The sequence below is a fragment of the Dermacentor albipictus genome, chromosome 10, assembly GCF_038994185.2.
Source record: "Dermacentor albipictus isolate Rhodes 1998 colony chromosome 10, USDA_Dalb.pri_finalv2, whole genome shotgun sequence".
NCBI classification, from domain to species: Eukaryota; Metazoa; Arthropoda; class Arachnida; order Ixodida; family Ixodidae; genus Dermacentor; species Dermacentor albipictus.
The window spans coordinates 43,660,393-43,671,205 of NC_091830.1; positions in this window are offsets into that span (position 1 = coordinate 43,660,393).

The window sequence follows — 10,813 nt, forward strand, 5'->3', positions numbered from 1 at the left end:
TTTTGGCATCCCTTCGTGGTCATTGTAATCTCGCTGACACTTCCAGTCCGCACATTAAGCATTGATCCTTTGTGCATATTGACACGTGTACTTCTATTTCGTTCCCCGATGACTAATTTTCATCCAGTAAGAAATGGTAAGTGGCCATTTGTTAACAAGTGGCCGGTGTGTTAAGGTGAGTATAATCAGGCTGCTGTAGGTGGCACTAAACTATGGTCGAGCGTGATAGTACGCGCAGATTCTCAAAAAGCAGCGCACTGCTCAGTTGTCACTGGTTACCACATTGTCGTTGCGCAGCCATCTTGACAACGTGCGACGGAACACCCTCGTCGCTCACGACATGGCCAAGAAATTTCAGCTCTTTCTAACTAAAGTGGCACTTTCCGAGTTTTAGCGCAAACTTAATCGAGCGAAGTGCTTCCATCAGTCTGCAGTTGCGTCAAATGTTCTTGAAATGTCGCGGAAACCCCATGACGTCATGCAGACAAAGAGACTACCGTCCAACTTCAGCGCGAAAGGAACAGTGCATATCATTCTCTGTGACCGAGCTGCTGCAGGAAATAGGGAAAAAGGGAGCACTTAGTGAATTACAGGTTTTTATGTGGCAAAATCACGAATATATTATCAGATATGCCGTATCGGGGAACTTCGGAATAGTTTGGACAACCTGAGGTTCTTTATCATAGACCAAAGTCTCAGCTCCCGGCTGTTTTCTTATTTCGCCGCCAGAATAAAGCAGCCGCCGAGGCAAAGGGAGCACTTCCAATTAACACATGTTGTAAGGGATTACCAAACTAGTTTTCTCACGATCCGTTTCATCAAATCGAAGTTACCAATACCCACTTTTCAAATCTACAGACGGAAAATACTTGGCGCTGTGGAGTTTGTGTAGTAGATCATCGATGTGGAGAAGGAGAAGAATAGCTCTTCTGTTTGAAACAAAAGAACTCGCTGCTGTTAGCGCAGAAGGCCAGCGTCACGGCCGCCGACCAATACCGACAATTGGTAGGTTTTATCTGTTTGCGTTGCACATGTATAAGGTAGCGTTAATTGGCATAAATCTTCTAAGGCTGATGTTTTATGGGCAGGGTGGCGTGATTCGTGATTATGCATTGTTTAAGAATGGGCGTTTTGGGGAACCTTCGATGACGACACGAAGCACCCCTCGAATCGTAGCAGCATTTCGTGCAGCGCCGTCCACTGTTGCTCCGCGGGGATTATATTCTACGTTGCTGAGTGATGAAGCTGCGTCGAAACGCATCGCTAGGGGTTTATTGTATATTACTAAAGACGCGAAGCATTCAGCAACATATTCTACGGTGTCGACGATGGCAAATGTGAGAGCTGTAAAAACATCTCTTCCTGCTCACTGGAAATGTTCGTCACAAGGAGTTAAGAACAACCCTCACGAAAAAGTGGCATTATGTTGCCCGCAGAATCACTAAGCGCGCTGCGATGCATTCGTTTATGCTGTCTGCAGGTCTCCATCCCGATGAGGTGACGGTGCGTTATCGGAGGTCTATAATGGTACTGCACTTCTAGGAGGAAGTATCGGGAGCATTTGCGAATCAAAAGGTAGCTGATGAGAGATATACATTCAGGAATGTACGCCTAATCAATCGGCTCGCCCCCGGAGGTTACGAGTTTTAGTTTTCCTGGCCAAAGCTTCTGGAAAGCTCCGAGGAGTTGCTGAAAACCACATTAACTACCGTCGCAGGGACAGAGACATGCCCTGCACCGATAAGCATTATTCTATCACTCGTTGTCTTTCACCAGAACTCGGCCTTCGGGACTGAATGACCAAACCGTGCAGTTCGAACTGGCGGTGTGAACATTAGCAATTTACATGTGTGGCTTAACGGCAGTTATAGAAGAGGGGCCACCTGTCGCGTGTATGCCAGGCGTCTACGAGCGCTCGTCGCTTAGTGGTTTTGGCGTTGCGTCAGAAAGCACGAAGCCCCGGAATGAGATCCCAGTGGCAGTGACCGCATTTTTACGTGGGCGAAACGCAAAAACACCCGTGCAAAAAGCATCGTGTACCGTGCATTGGATGCATGGTAAAGAATCCGCAAGTCAGCACAATTAGTCTGTGTTCTCTCACTACAGCGTGCCTCATAACCAATATGTCGCTTTTTCCATGTAAAACCCCAAAATTTCATACTATTGCCAGACATCCCATTTCTTCAACAGCGGGCGCCAAACCTCTTTCTGCTGGATTGGCTGCAATGATAAAAGCGTGGCACGAAGCGTAGTGTGAGCTACTTCCGTTGTAGCGGAAGCGGAATGTAGTACAGGTTCCACACAAGATACCAGCTCCAGCTGTGGCGGCCGGGTAGGGTTCGCGTCACTGGAAAGCGTGACTTGCAGAGCTCGCTGTATTTTGTTCCAGGTGAGGCTGAGGATGGCCGCAAAGCCATCACAGCTCGTTGCGCACCACTGAGCAGATGTGGTCACTGAGGGAGTCGATATTGCTTCCGGCAGCTCCGATGGGGTCCATCATTGCAGCGATACTGAATGCCCGGTCGTGCGAAACCGGTGATGTTGCAGGCTCTTTCTTTTTTGCAACATCCAGTATCGCCATACTCGGCCACATTCTTTAGGGGGACTTCGGACGAAGCTTGGAAATCGATGTTTCTTAACCCCTCGCATGAGGTGGCGGAGGTTCAACCAGGAGCTCGAAGAAATAGGGGCGCCATGCTCTAAAGGTACGATGTAACACTTTCTTTCGCCATTCAGATCCGTGAATGAATGGTCCACTCGCTTCGTTCGTGGCTAGCAGCTTTGGTGTAGCTTTCCCTCAGGTAACCCCAGAACTCGCTTAATGATACAGACAGCTCTTCGAGTTCTCGTACAAGGTGCGTAGGCCATCCTTTAGGGCGAATTACACATTCTTCTGCTTGGTTACGTCGTTCCATTTGTTAAGCGTGGCAACGCATTCGAACTGAGCCACACAGTTCTTTATGTCCTGGAACGTGGAACCGTGCAGCACTTTCGAAATTCGTGGATTCTGCAACGTGTAATGTGTTCATACGGCACCTTACAGGGCACATTGTGTAGTAGCCAACGCAGCCTGGGAAGCTGTAGGCTCGAAAGCAATCCTCGACTATTTCTACTGGCTCGGTGAACAGTGGTCAGTGGTATTACGCGTCTGTTTCTACCACTACGAGTTGTTTGAAACCTCAGGTGGAACTAGCCAACACCTGAAGCACTTTATTACGTACTACAAATAGTACCACAAGAAGCGCCCCATCATCCGATAGCGATCACTAGATTTAGGTGGTTGAAAAGCACCCAACGTCATCGTACGCTGATTTCAAGAAGTATTCAAAAAAATTTGTGGCATTAAAATTGTGGAATGCATTCCATTTATAGTGACACCATTGTCTCATTATTCAGAGAATAATGAGACAATAATATATATATATATATATCAAGAGGCAAGAAACTTAATAGGTCCTATTTTTTGCTCATTTCATTTTGTCTCTGTAACCTTTCTCAATTACCCAGCTATTTCGCGCTCGGAGAGCGGTATTGAAAAAGCAGGAACATTCTTCTAGTCTATACGGGCCGTCCAGAGGCCTCATGAAAGGGCGGAGGCTCACGGGCTTCCCGTCCCAACGTGGGTGCGGCCCGCGACCCCTGCCGACCACTAAACCAAGAGTGGGTGGGAAGGGGTTCCTCAGGACCCAATAAAGTTCTTTCCTCCTCCTCCTCTTCTAGTCTATAGATAATAACCAGAGATTATCTTAGCTAGGGTGCTTTTAAAATCAGCGAGAAAACTCGCACACGTACCGTGCATATTTAACAAAATATTGCACGTTTTCAGAAAAAGAAATTTCAGAACATATCATAACTGCATACCTGCGTTACCGTCGTTTGCATAAGGCACGTAGAACACATCGCACGTTTTTCCATCAGAAAAGATGAGTGTGTCTGTTAGGTTTTTGTCGCCTGAAAAAATACGAAACAAAAATATAACTGTAAGTAAAGTGATATATAATTTAAAAGCTTGCCAAATAAATACAAAATGCTTTAGCTTGATTCATTTTCATGGGGACAATACTATTTGAGTTTTCTGTGCAAGAAAACGTTAAAAGCAAAAAGAGCGGTATATAGGAGTAATTTTGTGTCCTTGCTTGTGGAAGTCTCATTTCTCTTCCTGAAATATTCAATACTGATACATTCACAGACACGGAAGAGCATCTAGTACTGGGAGTATCAATTTTAATAGGTTTTGAGAAAAAACAATGTTCTTCTTGTGCAAATTATACATATACAGCGTGTTACCCATAAGTTCATTAAAAAAAGAGTCAAGAGCTAGCACACCCAATTCATTTTTCATGGATGATAGTTAAGGGATAGTTCTGCTGCTGTGTTAAGGAAAAGTTGGATGTACTTACCATAATCTGTGTAGTTAATTGTGTTTTATTTCGTGTTGTAGCCATAGGTGAATACGGCCTGCACTGTTTCTGTTGCAGTGTAACTGCGAATAACAAAAATTACCGACGATTACGTTACTTCCTAATGCGAAATTTGAGCGCAGCAAATAAGCTGTTTCACCTTTTCGATAGATTGAGGCAAAGAAATCGAGCAACACATGTATGCGCTATCACAGATTTTTTTTTATTTTGGAGGAGGAGCGAAGAAAGGAATTAAGTTCGAGCCGGCGCTTTGACAACCGGAGACTCGCAGGAAGAGGGGGGAGGGGGCGGCGTGTACACCCAGCGGCAAACGATGGGGGCAGAAGCGCGCGCAGCAAGTGGACAACACGATAAAGGGAGGAGGGAAGAGATAGCAGCGACTGACTGATGCCGCTGACGCCGATAGTGAGTCAACCCCAGCTGCGGAGTTGGTTTCAGGGACAACGCCGCCGATGCCGACACAAACAATATGATACCCTCGCTTCCGCAGTGCTAAGAACCAGGTCTAGCCGTGGGAAGGTGGTCACGTATTCGTCGACGTGCCGGGGCCTACGTGAAATAACCGGCGCGTCGGCAACTGAAGAGCACCCTATCCGCCACACAAGAACAGGGGGGGGGGGGACCCTTTCCTCCTCTTTCTGCATGGCGGCGACGGTGTTCTATGCAGTCACGTTATCTTGACTCTCTAGCGGCGTCAGCGGCATCCAGCGGTATCAGTCGGTCGCTGCTAGCGCTGGGGGGATGAAAGGGGGGCAGAGCTGGTTACGAGGCCGAAGACAACGCCGACGACGACGCGAAACCCAGGAACGGACGCCAAAGAGCTGCGCTCTAAAAATGCAGAACTTTGTGTGACGGAACAAGAGCGGCTCAATAGTGCATGGTGTAAAATAGTCAAAAGGTACTATATTGCAATAGCAAATATATGGACACCCCAAGTGAAATTTATTCAGTTGTCTGCGGCATCGGCTCGAGGTTTCGCACATATTTAAGTACGTGTATGTTATATGCCCCTGCCTGCTATAATAAATGCGCTGTGTGCGTGTTACATTGCCCCACCATTCTATCGCTAAGCTCCTCATACCAGGTGTTACAGTCTTCTCAACACCATTCCACAAAATTTGAGAATGGTAGCCCGGAAACAAATATCATGAAACAATACGCCGACAGTGCATGCCTTTGATCTAATATCTTCCCAGAGTTTAATATATAAAGTGCACAACAATAACTGAGCTCAAGGAATCAAATGATGTATGTTCATTTCCGTGGCCATACAATACCTGGGGGTCAATTTTCGACCAAGGTTTGAAACTTATCTGATAGAGAAAGTGATTATCAATTTACTAAGAAAGATGTAGGCTTATTAATGAACGTGAATGAATTTGTCGGAAGTGTTTATTCAAACAAAAGGCCCCTAGCACAACTGCACGTTCTTACTTAGCTGACGTTTAATTGACACTGCCAACACAGTTACGAATTTTACGCTTATGTTCCTACACGATACTATCGCAATCATTGCTTCGCCCGTATAGGGAAACGGTGATATTCAGTGAAAGCAACTGCGAACTCGCATGAAACTGCGTTGTATAAAACAATGTCAAATATCATATGCTAACTGTAGGCTTTTCATCACGTTAACAGGGTCACAGATATCCAATTTTACAAGATCGCCATTCTAGCACTGGGGTGTTCGACAAACAAATGGCACACTCCTAGTGTAAGGGTTTTATAGAAGATAGGTAGTTGAACAGGCCAAATTTACGCAAAGCGTGTTCCTTTTCAGTTTCACATTCACCACGTGGCAAATCAGAATTTTTATTGCAGGGGTGGTTTTTTCCGAGGGCCCTGCTTAAGTTGTTTTCCCAAAATTTAGTCCCAAGCCAGGTTTCACTCAACACACCCCAGCCCGCATGCAATCTATCGGTGTATACGTATTCTCATATGTACTCGTAACACTCATGCATTTGTGAATGTCGCCGGCTCTGTTACCTAAGCGATTCCGCGACGATACAAGAAACGCCTACTCAACGCCTGCATTGCGAGAAATATGCGTATTTTATTGCGATATTTATTAGATAAAGAGTATGTATGTAACTTGTCTTATTCAAAGTGGCGCGCTCATCACAATGCTCCCATTAAACACTTGATTTGCATGTGTTGTCACATGACAGCTTTGCCTTCTCCGCAGGTATACATGCTGAAGTCAGTTGAGTGCTTGTGTCGCGTGTCTCCACCGAAAAATAGTTTATTGCCATGCGATTCATGCTGTCGATGTGTACTCTGCTTCCAAGGGTAATACACATGCCTACTGTATGTTGGCTTCTTATATTTGACTCATTGATAGCGTAATCTTCCATAACAAAGCGTGCTTCATAAATGGAGTAGTTTAAATAGTTTTTTCTCTAAGTATTTTTTACCATTTTCTTCATTTCTTCACTATGACTGTCTATGTGTTTGTGTTTTGTTCAAATACAAAGTAATATGTCAGAAGTGGGCCAATTGCTTTCTAACGACACTGTTAGGCTTGTATGAGTGGCATCGTTAAGGATAAACTAATCCGGCAATTGAAAACCAAACAGGCCTTGCTCATTAAAATTGAAATTTTGCTGAAAAAAAACTGAAATTGAGGATGAAAATTCTGCATTGAATAACATCCCTATTTATTGCTGATTACGCACACTATATTAAAATGTGGAGCTGTGCATAGCTAAGTGCTGTTTTTCGACGAAATAGGACAAAGGACGTTCATCTTTTTTTCTACACGTTCCCGAACCACAAAGCTTATGCGGGAAACTGGCCGAGATTAGGATGGCAGTAATAAGGGCCGCCTGCTGAAGACAATGCTCGCCATAGCATGTATCGCATGTATTGCTTCCGTCGATTTAGGAATCATTGGCCTCCTTGAACCCCTGCGCTCAGTGAGAGCAATGGGAAAGTAAACATGTGCGCAAAAGAGCTTAGTAAGAGGCTATTGGAAGATTTATGGAATAAAAGAACGGAAATGACCAAAAGTATAGGCGCTCAAAAACAAAGTTCACAATAGGGATTCAGATAATTTGTTTGTGGGAATCCATCTTGGTTATTTTTTCTTTTTTTTCTTCTTTAACATAAGTAGCACATTACGCAATAAAATAGCAAAATCTCGGTGGCGCAACACACCACCCCGTTCCAACGGGGATGCTCATAACGTCCATCCACCCTTCTATCCGACTCTCTGAGACCGTAAGCAGCGTTCTTTAGATTTCGGAGGGACACTGCGGGATATAGTTTACTTAATTGTCCGAAACTACTTTAGCTTGCAAATTTATTACGGGCGGAAATTCAATATTCCCATGTATAATATTGCGTTCTCTAATGGTTTGCTTCAGGTGTTGGCAGCCAGGGGGCACTCGTAACTGCTGTTTAAAGCAAATGAGTGAGACGAATTCAATATTAATTGGGATTTGCGCTTGATATTTAAAACGTCCAGCCTTATCAACCGCTGGCTTTTGAAAACATGTTATTTGAAAGTTATTACCATATGCAAGACAATATAGTTTCGCTCGTTCAGGGTTTGTGCTGAATATTTCGCTCTTATAATATTTTTCTAGCTTTAGGTGCACCTTTTTTTTGTATGTGTTTACTTCTTACTGTTTACTGCACGCGCTTCATATACCTTGCAATGGTTCAATTGCGTGTCGCAATTCGATCTTGTAACCTTTTTTCACGCATGACACATTAAAAAATGTCTCTTTCAGTTTCGAAAGCCACGTTATACCTGAGGCCATCCCAAGACATATGGAATAACGCCTTACAAAGTGCAGAGGAAGTAAGTAACATCTTTTGAAATGCAAAATAATTGTAACGGGAAATAATTGTGCAGAAGTTACTGCCAGGTTGATGCATAAGCTACTTTCTCAACAAGACAAATGCGGTACTTCACCATTGAAGCTACTGTGGCGTCATCCTACTGTGGACTTTTTTATGTATTGCTATGTGCAGAAAATCATCTCAGACATTTGAAATAGCGCCACTCACGGAGAAGGGTAGGGTGTGAAACAGCACCTCAGCTGCAATTGTGACGCTGTACGATAGCTTTGGAACAAACATTCTCTCATGCACTTTTAGGGTTAAAAGAATATATCCGAGGCCCGTTATATGATATGAGCAGGAATAACCAGAGGATCTGAGATGCTAATTTTTTTTGTAGTCAGAACAGTTAGCGCATTTATAATGCGAGAATGTATAATATGTTGGAGATAATGATGGCACCGTGGTTGCCTAAATGGTTATTGGTTTCTTTTAGTTTTAGCTCATTCCTCGATCTTTGAAATATAAACAGAGAAATCTTTATTGGAGTGTTTTTTATTCTTTGCATTGCCGGTTTTGTGGCGTAGCTGTTACTATCAGGAACACAAGCACCTCAACTCCGCGCAGAACACAGCACATAATTTGCTGCTGTAAGAGTATTTCAGTGTGAATTCAATAAAACTGTCTCTCTTCAAAGGGAGAAATCTTATCTCTCATTACGGCCCTACTCTGATACAATACTTACTATGCCTGAATTACTAGATTATTTCTTTCACTTTTAAGACATAAGATATAAAGATCTTTAGGCATGCCGGAGTTTTCCAGAGCATTTCTTCTCCTCCATCATCATTGAAAGTAGCACCTGTTAAGAACCTTGGCTTTCATCGTAACTTTACAACATCTGTAAAGCTTTCGCCACGTTACAAGCCATAGCTGCAATGCGGTCAGTTCAACGACATTTGAAGAATTTTTAGTGGTACCTATCGTTGACAGACTTTGCAATGGGGCCTTGTTTTTTTTTAACCTGAAGTCCATGAGTGCCATATCGTAAAAGAAAAATAAATCTTTGAGATAAGCTTTCGTTGCTGCACTGTAAGATAAGTAATATTCTGAATATTCCCAAAGTAGTCTACAAGAAGGAAACACGTCAGCTGTTTTGATAACTTGCGACGAGCATATGAAATGAAGTGTTTTAAGCTAAGGAATGCTGACTTTGAAGACACAGATTAGGACATGGCTCGATTTAAAACAATTTGTGGAATGACGCCTTGCTAAGCATCCTTTAGCCATACACTTTGCTAAAGGGTTCTTGCCAAGAAAATAACCATTGTAAACATCTTTAGCAAGGTATATAGATAGGAGGGACGATGACGCCAAAGACCCTTTTAATTAACCTTTAGAACTACATAAGTTTCGACCAATTGAGTGAAACGTTCAGATACTCACAGTGTGCTATCCGTGCTAGACGCATTTCTGAACATGAAAACAGATTTAACTGTTTTATCTTCCTTCTTTATGTGTGTTCCATTCACGCTCAGGCACTTGAATTGTTCACCCCAGAATCCTGTGTCATTTTCATATGTGGTCCTCGCGAGTACATAAGTCACGTTGCTTTCTTGTCCAACGCTCTGAAAATCGTAGTAACAGAACAAAAGGGTAATTGAAATGACAGTCTTGTATCTTGCTTAATATTTCTAAAAAATATTGACTGCCGACTGCTGAATCGTTTTGCATAACTTACAAACTAATTCATGCTCTAGTCTCTCTCCGCATATCCATATAGTCTTCTGGGAGATGTTAAATAATTCATAGGCCCCGATACTTTGTTGCTGCTTTACCACATTTATTTCACTTTGTGCATTTGGAACACCGATTACTCAGCGACGAAGGAGACGCTCCATAAAAAATATGCCCTTCTCGGCATTCTCGCATAGAGAGCTGAAACAGGGCCAATTTCCAAATAAAAAAATTTACTTGATACTCAAATCCATACTATGTAAATGCCTTGGTAAAAGAGTTTTGATACCATCTCACTTATCAGCAGGCTCTAGCTAAGCGAAAAATTTTAGCGTTCAAACGTGTTCACGAATCTCAAATAAAATGCACGTAATTTTTGCTGAGAAGAGTTCACAATGGAGTTACAGCATCAGGGGCGCTATAACGTAAACCTATTTCAAACTTTTCTATTCCAATATTGCAATCAGCCCTGCGGGAATGGTGAAAAACGTTTGGGACCATGGATAGAAGGGCACGTCTCAGGTTCGGGGAGATAAAGTCGGAAGTCTTTAAGTTGAGTTGCTGTCGTACTCCGCAGGCATCTGTACTCTCACCTATGTTATTCAATCTCGCGATGTCGAAGTTGGCTGATACATTGGACACTGTCCAGGATATTCGCTATTCTATCTTCCCGGATGACATTACTATATGGAGTGTCGGTGGTAGCGATGGAGACTTCGGGCTAGGATGCAGAAGGTGGTAACGCTTACGGAAGAGTATATGGGTCTCATGGGGCTCAAGTGCTCCACTAAAAAGTCGGAGTTGTTGATCTTCAAATCTAAGAAGCTACGTCTTAGGCCGAAGGGTGGGGTACCGGAAGTTGAGCCTTG